This window comes from Strix aluco, chromosome 3 (genome assembly GCF_031877795.1).
Source record: "Strix aluco isolate bStrAlu1 chromosome 3, bStrAlu1.hap1, whole genome shotgun sequence".
In the NCBI taxonomy this organism is placed as follows: domain Eukaryota; kingdom Metazoa; phylum Chordata; class Aves; order Strigiformes; family Strigidae; genus Strix; species Strix aluco.
The window spans coordinates 73,824,699-73,846,459 of NC_133933.1; the positions used below are offsets into that span (position 1 = coordinate 73,824,699).

The window sequence follows — 21,761 nt, forward strand, 5'->3', positions numbered from 1 at the left end:
TGTTTCGTCCTTGGCAGAGCAAAATCAGAGGCAGAGAATAAGAATCTCACATAACAGGATGTTCAAAGAAATATAAGAACCAGTGCTGGAGAATGTGGGAAGGCAGAGAGGCAGGCAGTGTGGAAACTGCCCGTGTGATACCCTTCAGCTATACATTCATCATGCCCGATTATCTTAGTTCTAGTTTTCTTCTGCTGTTAGTCTTGCCAGCTTTCATAGTGGTTTAGTGATACAAATAGATTTCAGATGTGAACTATGGACTAAAACTGAAAATTCATTTGCTCTTGCATTGAAGGTCTTTGAAACCAGAAGCCCAGAAAGGATACAGTTCATTTATGATTCTATGATTTAGGAAATATTCCGTTCTATGATTCCATGATTTAGGAAATATGACAAATTGAAGGTGTAATAGGTGTCATCTGAGCTTTTTGAAGAATGTTTCAAACTGAAGAATGTTTCAAAAAGGATATGTATCTCTAACTTCTGATTTGTCTGACAGTTATAGTTAGGCAAGATGGGAGGAAAAACTATGAGAAAAATGCTTTGCTAGAACTCTCAGCTGAGGTGGACACCTCTTCAGGGGAGTGGAAAACAGGATAAAATTATACAAAATCTGCACTCAAATGAGAAATTTAAGCAACCTCAAATTTTGGAAAACTTCATAATCTATGATTTGTAGCTCATGCTTCATAGCTGACACTACAATAAACAAAAATAAATTTAAAATATGAATGAAATTCAAAGAGAACTCACTCTTGACCAAAAACCCCAATTCAAGTTAGAATTAAAAGGTCAGAAAATGTAAGGTTCTTCCAGGATTGTCTGCTAATTGAGAAACCTTATGTCATGTGTAGTTTTCCCTTTCCCTTTCCCTTTCCCTTTCCCTTTCCCTTTCCCTTTCCCTTTCCCTTTCCCTTTCCCTTTCCCTTTCCCTTTCCCTTTCCCTTTCCCTTTCCTCTTCCCTTTCCCCCTTTCCACTTCCTCAACTTTCCTCCTTCTTTTTCCATTTTCCCTTTTTTCCCTCATCCCCTTCTGTATTTCCTTTCCATTCCTTGCCTTGCCTTTCTGCCATAATATTCACTTACGGAGATACAGGATGCTCCAGCTGGTGAAAAACCATCTGAAATTCTGAAAAAATGCACTTCTTCCAGTTCATACGCAGTGCTTCGGTCACTGAAGAGAGCACAGAAATGGTGCAATGACAAGGATCATGAAGCCCTGGTATCCTAGTTTGCTATCCCTTTGTATGGTCAACTATGTCAACATAAAGAAGACAAAAACTGAACTCATGCAGGGACTCCTATGAGTTCCTGCTCCCTACATAAAGAATTTTGAGGCTCTGCCATAACATCTGAGTACCATCGCACAACACATGCGGGACAACCAGATGATCAGGCCCAGTCAGCATGGGTTTATGAAAGGCAGGTCCTGCTTGACAAACCTGATCTCCTTCTATGACAGGGTGAGCTGCTTATTGGATGAGGGAAAGGCTGTGGATGTTGTCTACCTTGACTTTAGAAAGGCCTTTGACACTGTTTCCCACAGCATTCTCCTGGCAAAACTGGCTGGTTGTGGCTTGGATAGGCACACGCTTTGCTGGATAAAAAACTGGCTGGATGGCTGGGCCCAAAGAGTTGTGGTGAACGGAGTTAAATCCGGTTGGCGGCCGGTCAAGAGTGGTGTCCCCCAGGGCTCGGTTTTGGGGCCACTCCTGTTTAACATCTTTATTGATGATCTAGACAATGGAATCGAGTGCACCCTCAGTAAGTTTGCAGATGACACCAAGTTGCGTGGGAGTGTTGACCTGCTCGAGGGTAGGGAGGCTCTGCAGAGAGATCTGGACAGGCTGGAGCGATGGGCTAAGGCCAACTGTAGGAGTTTCAATAAGGCCAAATGCCGGGTTCTGCACTTCAGCCACAACAACCCCCAGCAGCGCTACAGGCTTGGGGAGGAGTGGCTGGAGAGCTGCCAGTCAGAGAGGGACCTGGGGGTGTTGATTGACAGCCGGCTGAACAGGAGCCAGCAGTGTGCCCAGGTGGCCAAGAAGGTCAACAACATCCTGGCTTGCATCAGAAATAGCATGGCCAGCAGGGACAGAAAAGTGATCTTACCCCTGTACTTGGCACTGGGGAGGCCGCATGTCGATTAGTGTGTTCAGTTTTGGGCCCCTCACTACAAAAAGGACATTGAATTACTCGAGCGTGTCCAGAGAAGGGCAACAAAGCTGGTGAAGGGTCTGGAGCACAGGTTTTATGAGGAGCGGCTGAGGGAACTGGGGTTGTTTAGTCTGGAGAAGAGGAGGCTGAGGGGAGACCTCATCGCCCTCTACAACTACCTGAAAGGAGGTTGCAGAGAGCTGGGGATGAGCCTCTTTAACCAAGTAACAAGCAATAGGACAAGAGGGAATGGCCTCAAGTTGCACCAGGGAAGGTTTAGACTAGATATTAGGAAGCATTTCTTTACAGAACAGGTTGTTGGGCGTTGGAATGGTCTGCCCAGGGAGGTGGTGGAGTCCCCATCCCTGGAGGTGTTTAAGAGTCAAATTGACATAGTGCTGAGGGATATGGTGTAGTTGAGAACTGGCAGTGTTAGGTTAAATGGTTGAACTAGATGATCTTCAAGGTCTTTTCCAACCTAGATGTTTCTGTGATTCTTTAACATCGCTATCTCCTCAATTTAGACAAATCAAGTAAAAAAGGAGTGAAAAAACATGTGGCAATAGATATGTTAGGATTTCTCAGACTAGATCAGTGTGCATTTTGCTATGTAGTCTGAAAGTTTAACATGACAGATAACAAATACAACAACATGAGGACTCTATGACTGCAGTCATCCTGCACTTCTCTTACTCTTGTCTACACAGAGTCTGATCCACTTACAACACACTTCTAGTTTTCATCATTCTGCATCTCTAGCTCCAGGAGAGAGAAATACAAATCAGAAAATACTTATTTTTATTTATTATTCCTAGGTGAAAAATGGTCCATGAAATGACAAACCCGTTAATCTGATCTGACTCTGAATTTTTTTTTCTATTTTAGAAAGTGTGTTTACTGAGATTCTCGAAGCTTAAGAGAAAAAGATTAAAGATATAGCTGGTACACAGCTTTCAATCATTAAAGCAAATGAAAGCAGAGCAGTATTTGAAAAAAGAAATGGTACGTATTAACAATGATCAGAAAGGCTCAAGCACACAGGAATAAAAACACCCAAAAATATTTTGGAAACATATTTGTTTTCTAGGCAAAACAAAACAAAACAGCACTGGTTTAAAAATCCAGGTAAGAAATCATCATTTTAACATTAGCAATATAAGTGTTACCTATACTTTTCCATAATTGTGTAAAGTTTTAATGTTATTCTAAATCTTAATAGCAAGATAAAAACCATCTGTCTCAAATCAAATCTGACATCATTAATACTTTTGGTGCTAGGGTAGTCATAGCTGTAATGCCTGGACATCCTTGCCACAGCCTTCTCAGATTCTAAAATGAAAATAAGAAATTAAGTTTCCCATGGAAACTCAGGAACACAATCACAAATGAAGACAGTCCGTGGTTGTTCTGGGGATATAATGCTTTTATTTATATATTTATTTATTATCTAGGAAAAGAACTGCAGATCTGAGAGGAAAGATTCTCTCAAATAGATGGCCTAGAGGATTCTGAGAAACTATATAAATGATATTTCATGTTGGGGATTTTTGTTTGGTTTTGCTTTTTTTTTTTTTTTTTTTTTTAAATGGAAGCCTTATTTGATAATAATTTGAATTCTTTTTTTGGTGAACTCTTCAACTCTTTTTTCTGAGTGGGTGGGTGATGGAAGGACTTTCTGTAACTGAACAGATATTTTTAAAATATTTTGTCTAAGCTGCAGACAGAGCAAAGGTTTGGAGAATATCTCATTTCTTTAGATAATTATGGGATAGACAGTTCTGATGACTGATTCAGGTTTAGTGGTGTTTGACTCACAACTTAAGACTTGCACATAGAATTAGGTATATCAGTGTGAGTGAGAACATTACAGCCTGGTTTCTAGCTGTCATATTAAATTCTCCTTTGAAAGTATATATCTCTGTCTTAAAAAGGAAACAGGAAATAACACGTGCAGGTATTATCCCACCCTTGTAGCACAACAATCCAGCCCAAGAGAATGACATCTAGGGATCAAATCCATTACTGATCATTAAGATTAAGAAAACTTTAATGTTTTAGGATCTGAGTATCAGTGAGGCAAATCTGGATTTCTGTTAAGAAATCCTGCTGTGCAACCATCCTCAAAAAAATGCTGGTAGCATATGTAGTAGCTCTTTGAATAGATGTCAACAATTGCCAGAAAAGTTTTGTGCAAGAGAAAACTGGGATAATATAGAAGTAATTTATGTTGAACTATTTTAACATGAATATATACGGAGTAAGTTCTTCAGCTTTGACCTGAATCTTTTTCTGCCTGGAAGTGGAACATACATATTTCTAACGATTTGTAATTGTAGCAGATCAAAGGCCTCTTCCCTCTGGGCATGCACAGGTGGCTCCGAGGCTGTGTTCATATTGCCATTTTGTGAGACGAATAGTGACAAATGCATTGTATATGAAATCCCAGCAGATTGAGGAATCTTTTGTTTCATTCTGCGATGGCTATAAATAAGCCATGTGGCACAAAACAGACTGCTGAATGAAACAAATGCACACACACAAAATAAATCAGAGAAACCTTCGCGGTTTACAAATGGACATTTTCAACAGGATCCAAACACAGAGTCAGAGAGGGTTTTTTACACAAATGAAAGAACAGCTTTACTGCTTTCTACAGGCACTTCTGGGAAGAAACTTCTATCAAATATTCATGGTAGCCTCTTGTCTATACAAGTCTGGTTGATGGAGTAATAGTGTCGACTCACCTGGCACCAAAACTCAGCCATTTTCCCTTTCTCCATCCAGTAAATCTGTGGCTGTCAGTGATAGGAGCTGATGGGAAATGATAGCCTTATTGAGCTGCCTCATGAACTGTAACTCATTTGTTCTGAAGACCCAGACTGACAGCCTCTGCATTTCTTCCTTCCAGCGAAATTGAGTATAAATCACTTTATCATTTTTCCCCATGACAGTTTATCAGCATTCTGGAATTTTATATGAAGTCATAGAAGCTGGTGGTAGAAATAAGACTCACAGTCGATCTTGTTGGAGAGCACTGCATCTTGCAAGGTTTAACATTCCCATAAAAAATTGCAATTTGACTTTCACTAACCAGACATGTACATACACATATACACAAACACACACTTGACATGGTGATAGAGAGGGAAAGCTAATCAGGCTCACTTCTACTGGGCAAATAATGTAAGTTTATGACTCCTGTGAACCTACAATTTACAATTACTTTCAGTTATTGAGAAGTTATTTTTTCATTTTGAGTTTTATTTCTCCTAATATATTCCCTAACCAAAAAATTAATAAAATCCTTCACTACACAATACTACTTCAGTGAAGAAGAAACCCTCTGCTCTCCTTTGTTTCCATTCTTAATAAAGTGCAAAATAAAAAAATAGGGTGGGTATAGTGAAAGTATTTATGTAGATTGATGCTCTAATCTTGAAACTGTTTTATGAATTTGTTATTTAGAAAAATGAAAAACAATCACCAACAATCAGAATTATATAATGTCAAAGCCATTTAGTTAGTACAGGACAGCCAGTTAGAATCAGGGGGAAGGCCAACAGGGCAGATGTTGTAGTAGGAATCTACTATAGGCCACCCAACCAAGACAGAGAGGGGGATGAAATATTCTATAGGCATTTAGGAGAAATCTCACAATCGCTTGCCCTTGTTCTTGTGGGAGACCTTAACTTCCCAAACATCTGCTGGAAATACAACACAGCAGAGCGGGACCAGTCCCGGAGATTCCTGAAATGTGTGGCAGATAACTTCCTGACACAGCTGGTGAGTGAACCAACCAGAGAAGGTGCCCTGCTGGACCTCCTCTTTGTGAACAGAGAAGGACTGGTGGATGATGTGGCAGTTGGAGGCCGACTAGGGCACAGCGATCATGAAATAATAGAGTTCTCTATTCTTAAGAGAGGCCAGGGAAGGCAGCAGCAGAACTGACATCCTGGGCTTCCAAAAGGCTGACTTTGTCCTGCTTAGGCACCTGCTTTACAGAATCCTTTGGGAGACGGTCCTGAAGGGTATAGGGGTCCAGGAAGGCTGGGCACTCTTTAAGAAGAAAGTCTTAACAGCACAGGAGCAGGTGGTGCCCAGGTGCTGTAAGAGAAGCCGGTGCCAGAGAAGGCCACCCTGGCTAAACAGGGAGCTTTGGCTGCAACTAGAGGAGAAAAGGAGAGTTTATGGCCCTTGGAAGAAGTGGCTAGCAACTCACAATGATTACAAAGAGGCTGTGAGGCTATGCAGGGTGGAAATCAGGAGGTCTAAAGCCCAGCTAGAAATTAATCTGGTTTCAGCAGTCAAGGACAACAAGAAATGTTTCTATAAGTATGTCAACAGCAAAAGAAAGACCAGGGAGAGCCTCCATCCCCTTCTAGATGCAGGAGGAAAGATGGTAACAAATGATGAGGAAACGGCTGAGGTGCTTAATGCCTTCTCTGCCTGAATCTTTAATAACAAGACTAGTTGTACTGAGGGAATCCAGCCTCCTCAGCCAGAAGACAGAGACTGGAAGAATGACTGCCCCGCATTCCAGGAGGAGATAGTCAGTGACCTACTGCATCACATAGACATACACAAGTCTGTGGGACTGGATGGGATACACCCGAAGGTGCTGAAGGAGCTGGCTGGGGTGCTCGCCAAGCCGCTTTCCATCATTTACCAGCAGTCCTGGCTGACTGGGGAGGTCCTGACAGATTGGAAATTGGCCAACGTGACGCCCATATATAAGAAGGGTCGGAAGGATGATCGAGGAAATTTCAGGCCTGTCAGCTTGACTTCGGTGTCCAGAAAGCTGATGGAGCAGCTCATCCTGAGTACCACCATACAACACATGCAGGACAACCAGATGATCAGGCCCAGTCAGCATGGGTTTATGAAAGGCAGGTCCTGCTTGACAAACCTGATCTCCTTCTACGACAGGGTGAGCTGCTTATTGGATGAGGGAAAGGCTGTGGATGTTGTCTACCTTGACTTTAGAAAGGCCTTTGACACCGTTTCCCACAGCATTCTCCTGGCGAAACTGGCTGATCGTGGCTTGGATGGGCACGCGCTTTGCTGATTTTCCTCAGCCGCTCCTCAGAAGACCTGTGCTCCAGACCCTTCACCAGCTTTGTTGCCCTTCTCTGGACACGCTCGAGTAATTCAATGTCCTTTTTGTAGTGAGGGGCCCAAAACTGAACACAGGAATCGAGGTGCGGCCTCACCAGTGCCGAGTACAGGGGTAAGATCACTTCCCTGTCCCTGCTGGCCATGCTATTTCTGATACAGGTCATGATACCATTGGCCTTCTTGGCCACCTGGGCACACTGCTGGCTCATGTTCAGCCGGCTGTCAATCAACACCCCCAGGTCCCTCTCTGACTGGCAGCTCTCCAGCCACTCCCCCCCAAGCCTGTAGTGCTGCTGGGGGTTGTTGTGGCCGAAGTGCAGCACCCAGCATTTGGCCTTATTAAAACTCCTACAGTTGGCCTTAGCCCATCGCTCCAGCCTGTCCAGATCTCTCTTTACATTGTAAAAATTAAAACACAGGGAGTATTTGTGGTCAAATGCTTTAATTTTCAGACCTTACGACTAAAATGCTAATTGTTAAAATAATCCTGATGGAATTTCTCCTGTTAGATAAATTAATGTATAAAGTTCACAGCCTCATGAAGACTTAGGAGCTGTAGGAAGAAACAATTTCAGAAAGACAGTTAAACAACTTTGTTTATATCCACAGCAAATATATATATGCAAATTTAGTGATCTACATAGTTGTCTATTTTTTGCAAATATTGTAAGTCTCCTATGAAAAAATATTACAGCTGTGAAGTCTGTTTCTGTCTTTAACTTTTTTCAAATATGCTGACATTGTACATTATCCTTAGTTTAAAAAAAAAGTCAAGTGAGCAAATGTCCAGAAAAGACACTGCCCTGCAACTGTCATAAGGTTATTGCTGTTTTCATGCGGAGAGTTTTAAGGGCTGTTGAGATGAAAAGGAATTATAACCAAGTCACTTAAGTGTCATGAATTTTCCACTGTGCTTCAGGCATGCTTTTTGGGAGCTTGTGTGTGTCTTGCTAATAGCTTGACCTTCACGGATTATTAAGATGGAATTTTATACAATGAAAATGCTGATAAATTTGAGCTAAACAGCATACTTTGAAAGGGCTATGTTTAAAGATGCTAATTGCAGCAGTTCTGTAAAGAAAAATGGTATCATAATTGCAGAGAGAATTGAGATGATGGCTATCATACAATGGTATGCAAGCAAGTCTGTCTTAGCATTTTATGGGAAGGATTTCTTTCTTTGAGTAGCTGTTATTCTTCCCTGTATTTATTTCTGGATTGGAGAACACACAAGAGAAACAAAAAGCATCTTTCTTCAGACACTTGTCTGCTCCCACCCTAAAGTGAGTCAGAAGAATTACATTTCTTAGCATATTAATCAGACTGGTTTTCCTTTCATCCACATTCCAGATTGAAATCTGTATATTTTAAGCAGAGTTTCTCTGCTGGTGAAATGTAGCCCCGAAGGACAACAAAGGTACCAGAAAAAGGAGTCAGGTAAAGGAAATCAAGGCAGAGTCATCTCTGTTGCTGTAGATGATTTGTAGGTGCTCCATGAGGGTCGTGGGTTGTGATTGATGAAAAGGATTGTAAAATTTCTGAGTCAAAGCACTGCAGTCCAACTATATAAGAAAGGCATCTTAATATGCAGGGAGAGAAGAATTGCAAAATTATTTCTGTGAAAGAGAAAACAGATCTTTTTCAAAAAAGGAAAATCCAGAGAGATTTTGGAAAGATTAACAGATTGCAAAGCAACAACTGTCAGAAAAGATGGGATTCAAAAATATCTGGAGTTCAAAAACAGGGGAGGCAGATGGTACAAATCCTTGTACCTTTATGTATACATAATCTGGACAGTAATGTTTCACTTGTTGCATATTTTATTTCTTCAGTCTTCTTAAGTTCTTTAATTTGTTGCATTTTATCTTTGCTGCAGAATCCATCTTTGCAGGCACCAAATGAGAATGCTTAAAAAACTGTTTCCAGCACTTCCTAAGAAAATCTCTTATGATACCTCACTTGTAAAATTGAAGAGATTATTTTTTTCCTCTTTTTCTGTATTTGATAGTACAGTGATTAGAGAATTTAAAATGAATGTGAGGGGTTTAAATCCCCTTGGCCTGAGTTAGACTTTCCCATCACTCAAGACAAATACCATCTTTTGTAAGCTATAAAGTGTTTTGAAACACAAGTCTCTCAGCCTCACTTGTTGAAATTTTGGGTTGATCTAGTAGCAGTATCTCCTTGTAAATCCATACTTGGAAGCTATTCCAATTTATAAAATTGTAAGATATTAACTGAGTCAGAAATGAAAGTGGGAATGACTTCCATGACCCTATGGCTTCCCATACTGTCATAGGGTGTCTGTTCTCATCTCTCCTCTGCCTTTTGAGTGGAACTACTCCTATGGGCTCCACTGTTACTTCAGCTGTCTCAGAGGGGAGATTTGAGTTAATGTTTTTTTTCTCATAGTGAGACCTGTATTGGTATCATGACTCTTTCAGGTCTGTAGCCTTTGATTTCATATATACACATATATCCGTATATACAGACCTCTTTCCAGATTCTGTGAAAGGTATGGAAATCCCTCAATTCCTCTTTTCTTTTTTTTTTTTTTTTTCCTTTGGTAGGACTGTTTAGTTTTGAGTTTTTTTCCCTATAATTAATAGCCAACAAAATAATGAGTTACTGAGTTCCCATACATATTCCTTTGTACACATATTTTAGATATTAGAAGTGTCATATATCCATAACTGAGATATATTATCTATGCACTGCAAATATAGTTCCATATCTAGTCCTGGATTCAGACTCACTTAACATAATTATATCCATCAAATATTAAGTCTTCTTGGAAGCAGATCTGAACAGAAAATAGTTCATTTGCCTGTGGATACTGGTAATGATGGGAATGCCTTACCATCTGTGTCTCTTCAGGTTGTGATCTTGTCAGATCTCGTAAGGTAAATAGATTCTGGCCTGCATAATAATTGGTTGGGAACTTTCCAAAGAAAATCCCAGGTGCTAGGGAAAGTAGCACTGGTGATTCAGTATTTGGCACTCTTCCCTCTGTTCAGTACAGACCAATATCTTAGCATAATATTGAGAAACCATTTGGTAACTCAGTGTGCCAGCTTCCAGGGGAGATACAATCAGTGCAGACAAGACTTGCAGGTATGAAATATCTGGGCAACTTCTTGCAATGTGAGAAGGCAAAATAGCATTTGGGGATATAAACCCAAGATTTTGCTTGTACAGTAAACTGCTGAGCTGGCTGGAACAATTTGGTACATGCCATCATAAAGACTATTTCAGAGCACTGAATGAACATGAGCACACAAGCTTACATGAAGTGTTTTGGGACAATTCTTGAAAACTACTCTGGACTATTGTTGGCATTACTTTCTAGTTACTGCTGTTGGCATTCTTCCTAGAAAGATAGGCTGGAGTTTTCAGATGCAGTGTAATTGGATTATTAGACACCCTTAAAATATGTAATTTAGATGAAAGGAACAGGTCCCATCAGATCAAGGAATAGCCAGGGAGTTGAAATGGCCGATTTGTCTTCCTGTTCTGTGAATACTGCGCCTGTGACAAGTCATTCGCAAAGAAAACTGGACTGCCTTATCAGGACGCAGTTTACACAACTATTTCTAATCTATTCATGTGATATTTCAGGAGAGTACCTTATCATGCATTAGTTTCTGATATATAATGAGTTTATTTCATAATTACTGTATTGCTTGCAAATGAAAGTTCATCAGAGAGGAAAAAAAAGGGGTCCTTATTAAGGCTGAGCACTGTACATACTCTTTTTTATCAAAGGGGTGATTGTTCTGAAGGAAAATTTATACTTATAAAAGCAGCCTTCAAGGGGACACTGCTCTTACTCTATGCAGAGACTGGATAAAATGTAACAAATAAGTGATGTTACAAACAGAAATTCCATGCTACCGTTTTAGACTGTAAGCAGCACTCTGTGCACTTAATATGGCAGTGGGCCTCATGTAAAAGTTGTGTATGAGCATCTGTTCACATTCTGTGCAATACTACCTTCACAGAAGGACAATAAATTGGGATTTCCCTTTCGAAATGCCTGAATGCTAGTCTTTAAAATTCAATGGCATCCCCTCAAATATGGTAGGATTGGCCATGTTTGTTTCTGGAGATACATGTAAATCTATATGGAATGGAAAATTTTGAATATAAACATTGATTATAATGTATCTTGTATTTAACATTTAGTAGACCATTTATTTGATAGCAGCACAGTCAGCACAAATCTTAAGGACAGATTGAAAGGGAAGCATAAAGAGTACATGTGCTTTCTATGCACATGTACTAGAAGAAGCTATCTGTGTGAAAAGGTGACACATAGATAGGTGTTTAAGACATGAATTATCATTAGCTTCATGAATCCATCATTTCTCTAGATTTCATTATCTGAAGCGAAAATTACATGTATATATTATAGAAATGATTCTTCAGGGAGAAGCAAATTAAACATAATTTTAACCTTTCCATAATTTTTGATTCTTATGTTGAGTATACTCTAAGCAACATAACTAACAGCTACCCTATGTGTTTCCCTAATCACCTTGACCTAATGAGAGACAAATGTTCAGTTGAGTATCATGTTTTGGCAGTATTGATGTTGTGTTTGGAAAGGAGTGTCGTATGTCCATTTCCTTAAAATACATGTTGGTCTGTATTTATATTAACGAAGAACAAAGTCAAAGACGTACCATCTTTGTAGAAAGAGTTGCTGAGGCTTGTGATGGTTCCTTAAGAAGTTCATTCTAATACCTTTCATTTTCTCTTTTTTGTTAAAAATAGTGATATTCTTGGCTCTCTCAGAAAAGAGATTACAATTAAACAGGTTTGTCTTCTTACTAAAATCAAATTAAAAATGGAAGAGAAAAATTACTTTCCTTGGTACCAAAACTGTCTGGAACTGAAAATCATTAAGTTGCATATGCATCATGGAATTTCATATTCGAGCAATTGCACCTCAAACACTGAAAAATGGGAAGCCACTCCAAAAAAGGAGTCCTGCCCTGAAATGACTGTTCTTTCTCTTTGCTCTTGCTTTCCACTGAACATAAAAAATGAAATTAAAGGTAGCTGAATTCCTTCCCTCTATTTTACCCAAGACTCAGTAAAAGAAACAAGTCTACAGCCCTGTAAATTGTCTTCAGAAATTGGGTAGCAGATAAGCTCAGGAATAACAACTTCTCACTCAAAATGAGCACTGAGTATGTTTCACTTTCTCCTTCTTTCCTTGTACTTCCCCTTTCCACCTCCCAAAAGTGAAATACAACTCACTTTATGATACAAAAATATAGCAAAATATGATAAAACTCATTCCAACAGCTAGAAACTGATCTCAAATGCAATAAACATGTGGAAAGGAATAAAAGTAAGGAAAAAATTCCTTAACTTTGTATTAGTGAAAATACTGCCTGTTGATATATGAATTTTTCCCAACCATTTGCAATCTGTCCTTTGTTTTTGATTTCTCGGTGCTTTTACTCTCTTCTTACCTCAAAACTGTCTGATATGTTTTCCTATCCTGAAACATGAGCCAAGGGACAGGACTGGCCTTCACCTTTCCTCTGAAGTAGTTAAACAGATATTACTGAAATCAGAGTTAGAAAAAACATGCTATCATAATTAATTAGGTTTCAATTCCTTCACACCTATTATGTCATAATGCTCTCAAGTCTCTGAAATATCTTCTAAACACTGAATTTCTACAGCAAGGAAAGTAGGGAGGAAAAGCACTCCTAGTTTTTATCTATAAAAAACCAAACATGGTACAAGACCTTTTGCTCCTCAGGTCTTTAAAGAGTAATACAATTCCGACTATAAAAGCAACACTAATTATTTTAAAATATATGAGTACAGCAGCTTATGGAAATTACTCCACTTATAGGCCTTCTTTTTAACCCTTTGTGAACAATTTTTACAGTATTAATTTTTTTAATGCATCTTTTTATCAGTTTTTCCAACCATTGCTAATGAAAATAATTAGATTTAAGAGAAACTAGTCTCACATACAAGAATCAAAAACATCCAAGAATCTTCTGTCTCTTTTTCTGAATTGACACACAATTCTTCATCCATGGTGAATTTTTTGTTGCTTACATAGTTCTAAGTCCCCACTTTCACATACTTTTTATTACACTACTAAAACCTTTAAAGTTAGGATATCAGTATGTTCTGTTTATTTATGCTACATTGGTAATATTTATGTTTGTTTAACTTTTGGAGATAACAAGGGAAGGGAATAAAAATATTGATAAAGAATGCTTTGTTTTCACCTTCACTTGGAATTGAGAAACAATTAATATAAAGGAAAGAGGACTGAGAGACAGCACTGCGACATAAAACTGCTTTCCTTAGTGTCAAAAGCAAATTCACATAAACAAATATGTATCTGTTTTCTACTAGAGCTGTCTGCCTGAAAACATGGATATTGTGAGCAATTTTAAACACAAGTATATGCAGCATCATTGTTTAATCTACCTCCAGATGAATATTTCCTAAATAATTGTACATGAAGATAACTGTAACGTGATAACTGTAACTAGACTTTGATCAACAGAGCTCTCAAGGAGTTCAAGTTTCCTCACAACCAGGATGATATCAATAGCTAAAAACCAAAATAGTTTATATTCTCTGTCAGTCCCCAAGAAACTGCTCTAAAACATACACTATAGAGGCCTGAGATCCTGTGGAGTATCTCGGTTAAATTTAATATATTGTCAGAATCAGAAAATGCTTGTCTTTAAAAAGAACTTTTTTAAAAAATCCTTTATTCATTGAACTACATATTAGCATTTTTGCATTATCTAAACAGAGGAGCAGAGTTCTCAAATACTAGATCTAGTTATTCAGTAAGCAAAATATTGTAGGCTCATGGTGGCTCTTCCCTCCTCACAGTTTCATCACCAATGTACTGGGGACTGCTATGACCCTTTTTATTTTTGTGTCCTACTTCCCCTCCCTTAATTTACAGAGACTAACTGGCTCTGTACCAACAGAGTCCAAAACTGCAGTTGATGCTTTCAAAGCTATTATCAAGAATACTGGAATTAAAAGATGTTCCAAACACAAGCAGTACATTAGCAATTTTCCAAGAGTTACCTCTAATTTTGGGAACCTAGTTTTAGATACTGAGGTGGCTTTATGAACTATAATCATAACTGGAACTCTCTTTAAACCAGGACAGCTTTTCTAATTACATAACCCCGAAGTTTGCAGCACAATCAAATGATGAAATAGTAGAAGAAAGCTGAGTAAAAATAAAGAACAAAAATGAAAGCCTCCCAAAATTCATATATCACCTCATCACTGTAAGAACACATGGCTCTTTGATGGTGTTTGCAGACAAAACTTATTATCTTCATTAGATCACAATGGAAGGCTAATACATTAATAGTACTTATATAAAAAGCAGATTGTTATGGCATACAGTAACAATATTTAGTCAGACAGTTTTCACGGGGAACAGAGAGGTACAGTTTCAGGTGACACAAACTGGATCAAGTTCTATAGTGTCGCCTAGGATGAGACTGTGTTTGGCTTTCCAAGTTAAATAGTTGTCTCAAAAACATGAAACCATCCATTGAAATGCAAAACACACTTACAAGTCAGACATCACAATGAGGTCTACTACTACGGATTCACAACAACCTCTGGCCACAAGTAAGCACTACTAAATGCAGACTAATTCTGGGAGGAAAGAAAACATAACCTATAGACAGAGTAACTGGCAAGTAGGTCTCAGCTAAAAGTGTGATTTAATTAGTACTTGTCTAATGACTGACCAATATGATACACTTATTTTAAAAAAAGTTGAAATTCAAGGACTTTTAGACATTTTATTATTTAGAAGTTTAATTTCTTCAACACACGTGTTATGGTGTTTTATAATGAATAGGCTAAGGAAAAATTGTCTATCAGATTCAGAAAGCTGAACTGGATTCTTCACAAATTTCCATAGCTTGGGAGGGGAACCATTACGCTTCAAACTTATCCTTAATTCATCTTCAAGTTACTTTGGCCCAGATCACAGATAATACACATGCTGTTCACAGATCACAGATAAGTTGTTCAAGACCAGAAGGTTACTTATAACAACAAATATGACAGATAAATAGGAAAATTACTAAATTATTATTTACTGGATTCACTTAAAAAGAAAACATCTTAAACCTATTTCAAGAAATTTGCAAACCAATTACAGTAACATTTTGAAAAGTACCACATCTGAACCTTTCCCAGGACATGGAATTAAACACAAATATATTGCCTCCAGAATAGGTGGTCACTTTTATATATATATTTTTTTCCTTCTTGATTTTAGCAAACTTACAGAAACATCTGAGGAAAGTGACCTATTCAATTCAAGCAGTAGAAATTTCCTAAGACAAAATCTACTTAGGAGAATTCTGGACCAGAGATTCCTTGCAGTACAGTGCAAACTACATAAAAAATATAAGCTATTCTATGTTATTTCATAAAACTGCAATAAAAAGTTTTAATTGACAGTATTTTTATCTGTAAAAATAAGTTGATTAAGCTTTATATGTGTACATGTGCAGGAACATGGGTTAGCAGTTGCTCAAGGTGACATCTGCTATGAACCCTCATCTGTGGTATAATATGCAGATCACATTTTACCTTCTCCCAAATTTATTTATGCCTCTTATACATTTTAATACACTTTTTAAAATCTTGATAATCAAATAAATGTTTACACTTTTCTTCTTCCACACAGAAACCGGGGTTATTGTACTGTATTTTCAATCCCTGTATATACAGAGTTTTGCTGATTTTGAATGGCTTACAGTGCAACCTCAAAATAAAAGGACTTCCAATATAATATTTTTGCTGGCACATTTCAAGAACACTTTGCCCTCCAATTATTTTCTAAAATCAAGATGACAACAACATGTATATCTGATTAGCTGGTAAAATAACGTTACAAATTATAGCTACTCCCTTTATGTATGTCAATCTGCGCAAGAGAAGGCTGGGCTGTAAAGGGGAGAAATTAAGCTTTGTTTCCTAAAAGTGCACCACCGAAAGTGCAAAAGCAGGCATTTTTTTTCTGGTTGTGCCACTTTCCTGTTCTTTGTTCTTCAGTATGACTACATAGGGTACCTCTTGATGTATTATTCTGAAAAAAAATGGAAACACTCCAGATGCATAGTAAATACTTAAATTTAAAGTAATCAGAAATGTTTTTGGTAATGCCATGCAACTCTTGCTACTGTTCTGCAGGAGTAAAGGCAAAATACTGTGTTAATGACAATTCTGAACGAAGATGGCTTCTCAGCTGCTGTAGAAATCATAGTGGCACCATGACATTCAACAGAGCATTGCCTGTTGGCACTGCTTTACCCTGGCTGAGGATCTGGCCCTGAGATTATAACTGCATAAGGATCAGGAGATTGAGAATTGAAGATCCATAATAAATAAATATTATATGGTGCCTTTTCTAAATGCATTTAGGTCTGTCTGATCCTTTGTCACTGAAAGCAACCTATTCTGTGTAGTGATCTTTGTCCACCTTCATGGCCTCTCTGGGGCATATATTCTGTGATGTCCTGCCATAACAGACAGGACAGGGATAACAATACTGAATCATGACAGAGGCTTTAAAAATATACCACTGAAAGAGATTATCTGAGATATGGGGTGACTTAATGGAGAAGAGAAGAGTTTAAGGAGGCTGTAACCTTTCCAGTAGCATCATCAGTATGCACTCTTTGTCATGTGAAAACTAAGCAATATTCAACCTCTCCATGGGTCTGGCAGGTACTCTGTCCTGTGTGGCACAGTCTGTTCTGTGGCCTGCAAACCTGAGTCCTTTTCAAGGACATACTACACAAAACTGTACTTTTCACTCTGCATGGAGATCTAAGGTTATGTTTATAAATTATAAATGATAATTTATTTACATATATTATATAAAATTACAATATATACACACAATATATTAATATATATAATATTTAAAATATAATTAAATTATAAATTATAAAACATAATGTAAATGAAAAAAATCTTGTAAATATCTATTGTAGCATATTTTGTAAAGGGTAGACATGATGACCCAAATAATTATAGTCTGGTTAGCTGAACTTCCGTTCTGGGCAAAGTGACAGAAAAGCTGATACAACATAAAACTACTAAAGAATTAAAGGATGGTAGCATAATTAGTATCAATCAGCACAGTTTTATGGAAAACAGATCTTGTCAAAACTTCTGATGAGGTGATAAGTTCAGTTCACAGAGGAAAGTGTGTTGACATAATACAACTTCTGTAAGGGCAGTTGTCTGCACAACACTCAGATTAAAACTTAACACTACACAAAATTCCTTGTAGTACATACTAATAATTTGAAAAACCAGTTCACTGGGAAATCTCAGAAAACAACTATTAATTGGAAACACTTGTGCAAAGAGGAATTTCTAGTGGGCTAATGCAGAAATCTTGACTGATTACTATCCAATATTCATTCATCCAGAAGAAATTGCACATTCATGTTAGCAAAAACATGCACTTAATACAAAAATGGTGGAATGATGAACAGTAATAAAGAGCAGACAGTGTTACACATATACCTGAATTACAGAGTAAGGTGGACTTTCCAAAATAATACATTTTAATATCTTACGATGAGGAACTGGGAATAGTGCTCACAGATTCTCTGATAAATTCCCATATTTTGGAAAGTCATTCTGAGACAGGATTTTGAGATCTATAGTGGTTAATGAACTAGAATTCCCAGAGTAAAATCATGAAGAAGAGAATAAATGCAATCCCTGAACATATGTGTAGGATGTGCATGTTTGAACTGGACTTTTTATTTATCCTGTTCTTGACACTGTTGAGACCATTACTGGGAAACATCTCTAACGTCCCACTTCCAGATGGATGCTGTAAAAGTGAAAAGAGTGCGAGGAAGAGCTCAAAAAGTTATTCTGGATCTGGGAAGCCTGAATTACAATGAGACATTTAAGAGTCGCAATATTTTAATTTAACCTAGTAGTTTAATAGTGGTAATCTTTATAGTTTAAGCTTGGTAAAGATGATACAGTACGAGTGGTGCAAGAAGGGAGACAATATAAATACGAACAGAAAATTTCTGGTGATGGAAGATTGTAAATTTACCAGACAAAGGTGTAACAAGATATACAGGCTGGAAGTAGAAGCTAAATAAACCCTCATGAGATAGGAACAAATTTTTAACACTAGAGATACCTACTCAGTAGAACAACTTATGTAGAACAATGGATTTTCCATAACTTTAAGTCTTTCAGACTAAAATGAGTTTCTTTCTATAAGAGGAAGCTCCAACAGAATTTGAAAAATTACTCAGTGAAATTCAAAGGACTGTGTTATTCAAAAGATCAAACTAGAGGATCATAATGGGCTCTCAGTCTTAAAACGGATTACTTACATCTCAGATCACAAGTATGAATTTTTCAACAGAAGAGTACATAGCAAATATAAAGGACAAATTGTCATAATATTTCAAGAAATACCTTTGACCTTTTTACTACCCCCCAACAAAATATGGGTCTATTTTCTCCCTCAGCAGGAGTTACCATTTTAATGACTTTTTCCAACAGACGATGTATCTGATGATGCAAAATTGGACTGAATGAAAAGATTTTCCCATTAAAAAGCACCAGAAATTCATGAATATCATATTTCTGGTAAGACAAGTCACATTATTTTTAAACTGGGCTACTTAAAGATGTTATCTTTACAGTAATGTTAAAAACCTACATCCTTCTCATTTAAAAATATTTTATAGCTCATATTGTACAGCATTCAACCTCTCTTGTAACACTTCCAACTCTCTTTTTTCCTTACTTTCCTTCCTTTTCACATGCTAATATTTTCACAAACAGGTGAACAAACATTATTGTTCCACTTTCTATATCTATTAAAAGACAAATGTCTTTTGACATTTGACAAGGGAAAGACTTAAAAACCTGCCTACCTGTTCATATTTGTACCAACGCGGTAATGAGGCAATAAAAAGGCTGATTTTGTCAATAAAACAGGAATGTCTCAAAATAGCAGATCTGTTGAGGAAAAATAGTTTTTATATTTATGTTTTTCCGTGTAGAATCATTTTTACACCGGTTTTTATTATCTTGAGCCGGCCACTTACATACTGCTTGTTCTGGGGTGTGTACTGCACAAAAGTCACCCCATGCTCAATCCCTCAGCATTCTCACATACACATACAGTCTTTATGCAATCTCCAGAAAATTTTATACAGTCAGCCTTGAAAAACAAAAAAAACCCCACCTCCAAAATCCTATATTCATTATTTGATCTACTTAGAGATATGTCTTACTCAAAGAGATGAAACATATAAACCTCTTTATTAGGACACTTGTTTAAGAAAGCTGACTAATTCCACTGAACATTCCCCAGCTTTTGAGGCTGATGATTAAGGTGTAACTTTGGCTATGAGATATCATCTGATGTTAAAAAATTTTATTGCACTTTAAAGAGCACAAATCTGAAAGTAAAAAGTCACATAATATTTCATCTACATGGAAATATATTCAATGGACTTTCCAATACTATGCATTTTTATTGCCACAAGTATTATTTTTGTCTAAAGTGCTAAAAACTTATATTCCATGAAAAGGAAAAATTTTGGTGTTAACCATCAGATCAGTTCTCTGACAATATTTAGATATTTTTAGTGTTGTAGCATTAGCATAGAAATACTTTATTCTTCTATTTTGCATGTGTCAAGAAGACTTCTAGCAGTCCAAAAAATTACTAACAATTACCACTAAGATGCAGACAGTTTCTCCAGATACTGCAGCATTTAAATGTTATAGTCTAAATCAGCAGAGGAAGCATCGTTTTATCTTCTGCCATCATAAGTGCATTTCATATTGGAAAGCCGGAACAAAGCCATGAAATAACCTATTCTAAGCCAAATGCAGTTTTGACGGCTTTTTATATATGATGGCTTAAAAAAAAGTTTACAATATTTTAGCATTAAATTCAAGGTCTAATTAGTCATCACTGGTACCTTTTTTCAAATAGTAAAAATGACATTTTCTTCAGAAAAATACAGTAGTGTTACTTATTAGGATTTTCCCCTCCTAGATTAATATTTATTTTAAATGCATTGCCTACCATTTAAGATGTGCAATTCATGTCAAGGCACTGAAGAAAGAAAATACTCTTACATTCAATATTTTCTGAGTTCTGCCTTCACTAGTTCTTTTTTTAACATTTCAATGAAATTATTTTAAAAAACCCAGATTTCTCCTAAACCAGCCTACAGTATGTATGAGCACTTCGCATGCTGTAAGTCATTAGAGACAAAACCTGGAAAAGGGACTGGTGAAGGGAAGGTATCTCAATGTTCAGGGGAAGCTATATCAATATTCCCAGTAATCATTTCACATCCAGGCTGAATGCCTTCTATCACTCTGGCGTATCAATCCTTCATCTTCTCCACTACATCACATATCAACGGGTTCATTGGATGTGGCTACATTTACTTAGTCTGTAATCCTAGGTTGTTGAAGGAAGAACTGCATAAACTACATTTTAAAAGGGAAATAAAAGATAACTATGCAAATCCCCCCTCCCCTCAACTCTTTCAATATTGAGATCAGGTACAGCAATAACCTGTATAATGACTACAAAGACAAATGATATTCAAGTATGACTGAGCATGCCTCAATCTGTTGGCATCAATTCACTGGACGTTATCTTGCAATGGTGCTTCAAAGTAAATATAATTGTGCTCAAAGCATGGCTTTTTTAATAATAATGCATTCAATTTCTATCAGGGAAATGTATGAAAAGCAGTATTTCCATCTTGGGTAGCTAGAAGTCTGTCACAGATAGAGGACACAGCTCTAGCATAAAGCTCACAATTTAAAATCATCTGTATGATACCATCTGGTAGTAGAAATACCCAGTATTAAGTTGGGTAGTGGGTTTTTTTTTTCCTGGTGCTCCACTGCAGCCTTCTGCCTGGGCATTAGGACATGACTAGGGATAGTACATGACAGAATAAGAAAAATGAAGTAAAGTATAAAATGCCCACAAGCTAACATTTTCCACAAGACTTTTGATTAAATTCTGTGTTTAAACATCAAGAAACCAGAAAACAATTTCACTTTACTCTTTCCATATGGTCCTTTAAATCTCATATTGTTTGGATTCAATGTTAGAATAGGTTATTTGCCTTGTTATTTTATGTAGACTGAAGAAATTTCAAGCAACAGCATTTTTTAATTTGACATATCTGGAAGAAGGGAGTTAAACCAGCTTGTAATCATCAAATTGATTTCTCATTTTAACCATGCTGTACTTACTACATTATTTTCACTAAGGTAAGAAACAAATCTGAATGCTCTCAACAGTGTTTTTAAATGCTTATAGATTTCAGGAGGAAACGCAAAATGCTCTTTCAGTTGTCTTTCTTGAAAATTCAGCATGTCTTTTCAAGGACTGGTTTTAATGAAACTTAAGTGCTT

General features: G+C 37.3%; 1 protein-coding gene across 1 annotated transcript in view; it reads right to left on the bottom strand.

The window, feature by feature from the left end:
* The window catches only part of NKAIN2 (sodium/potassium transporting ATPase interacting 2), a 578,259-nt gene that overhangs the window by 223,588 nt on the left and 332,910 nt on the right, over nucleotides 1-21,761 (bottom strand). The gene's annotated exons all lie outside the window — the stretch shown is intronic.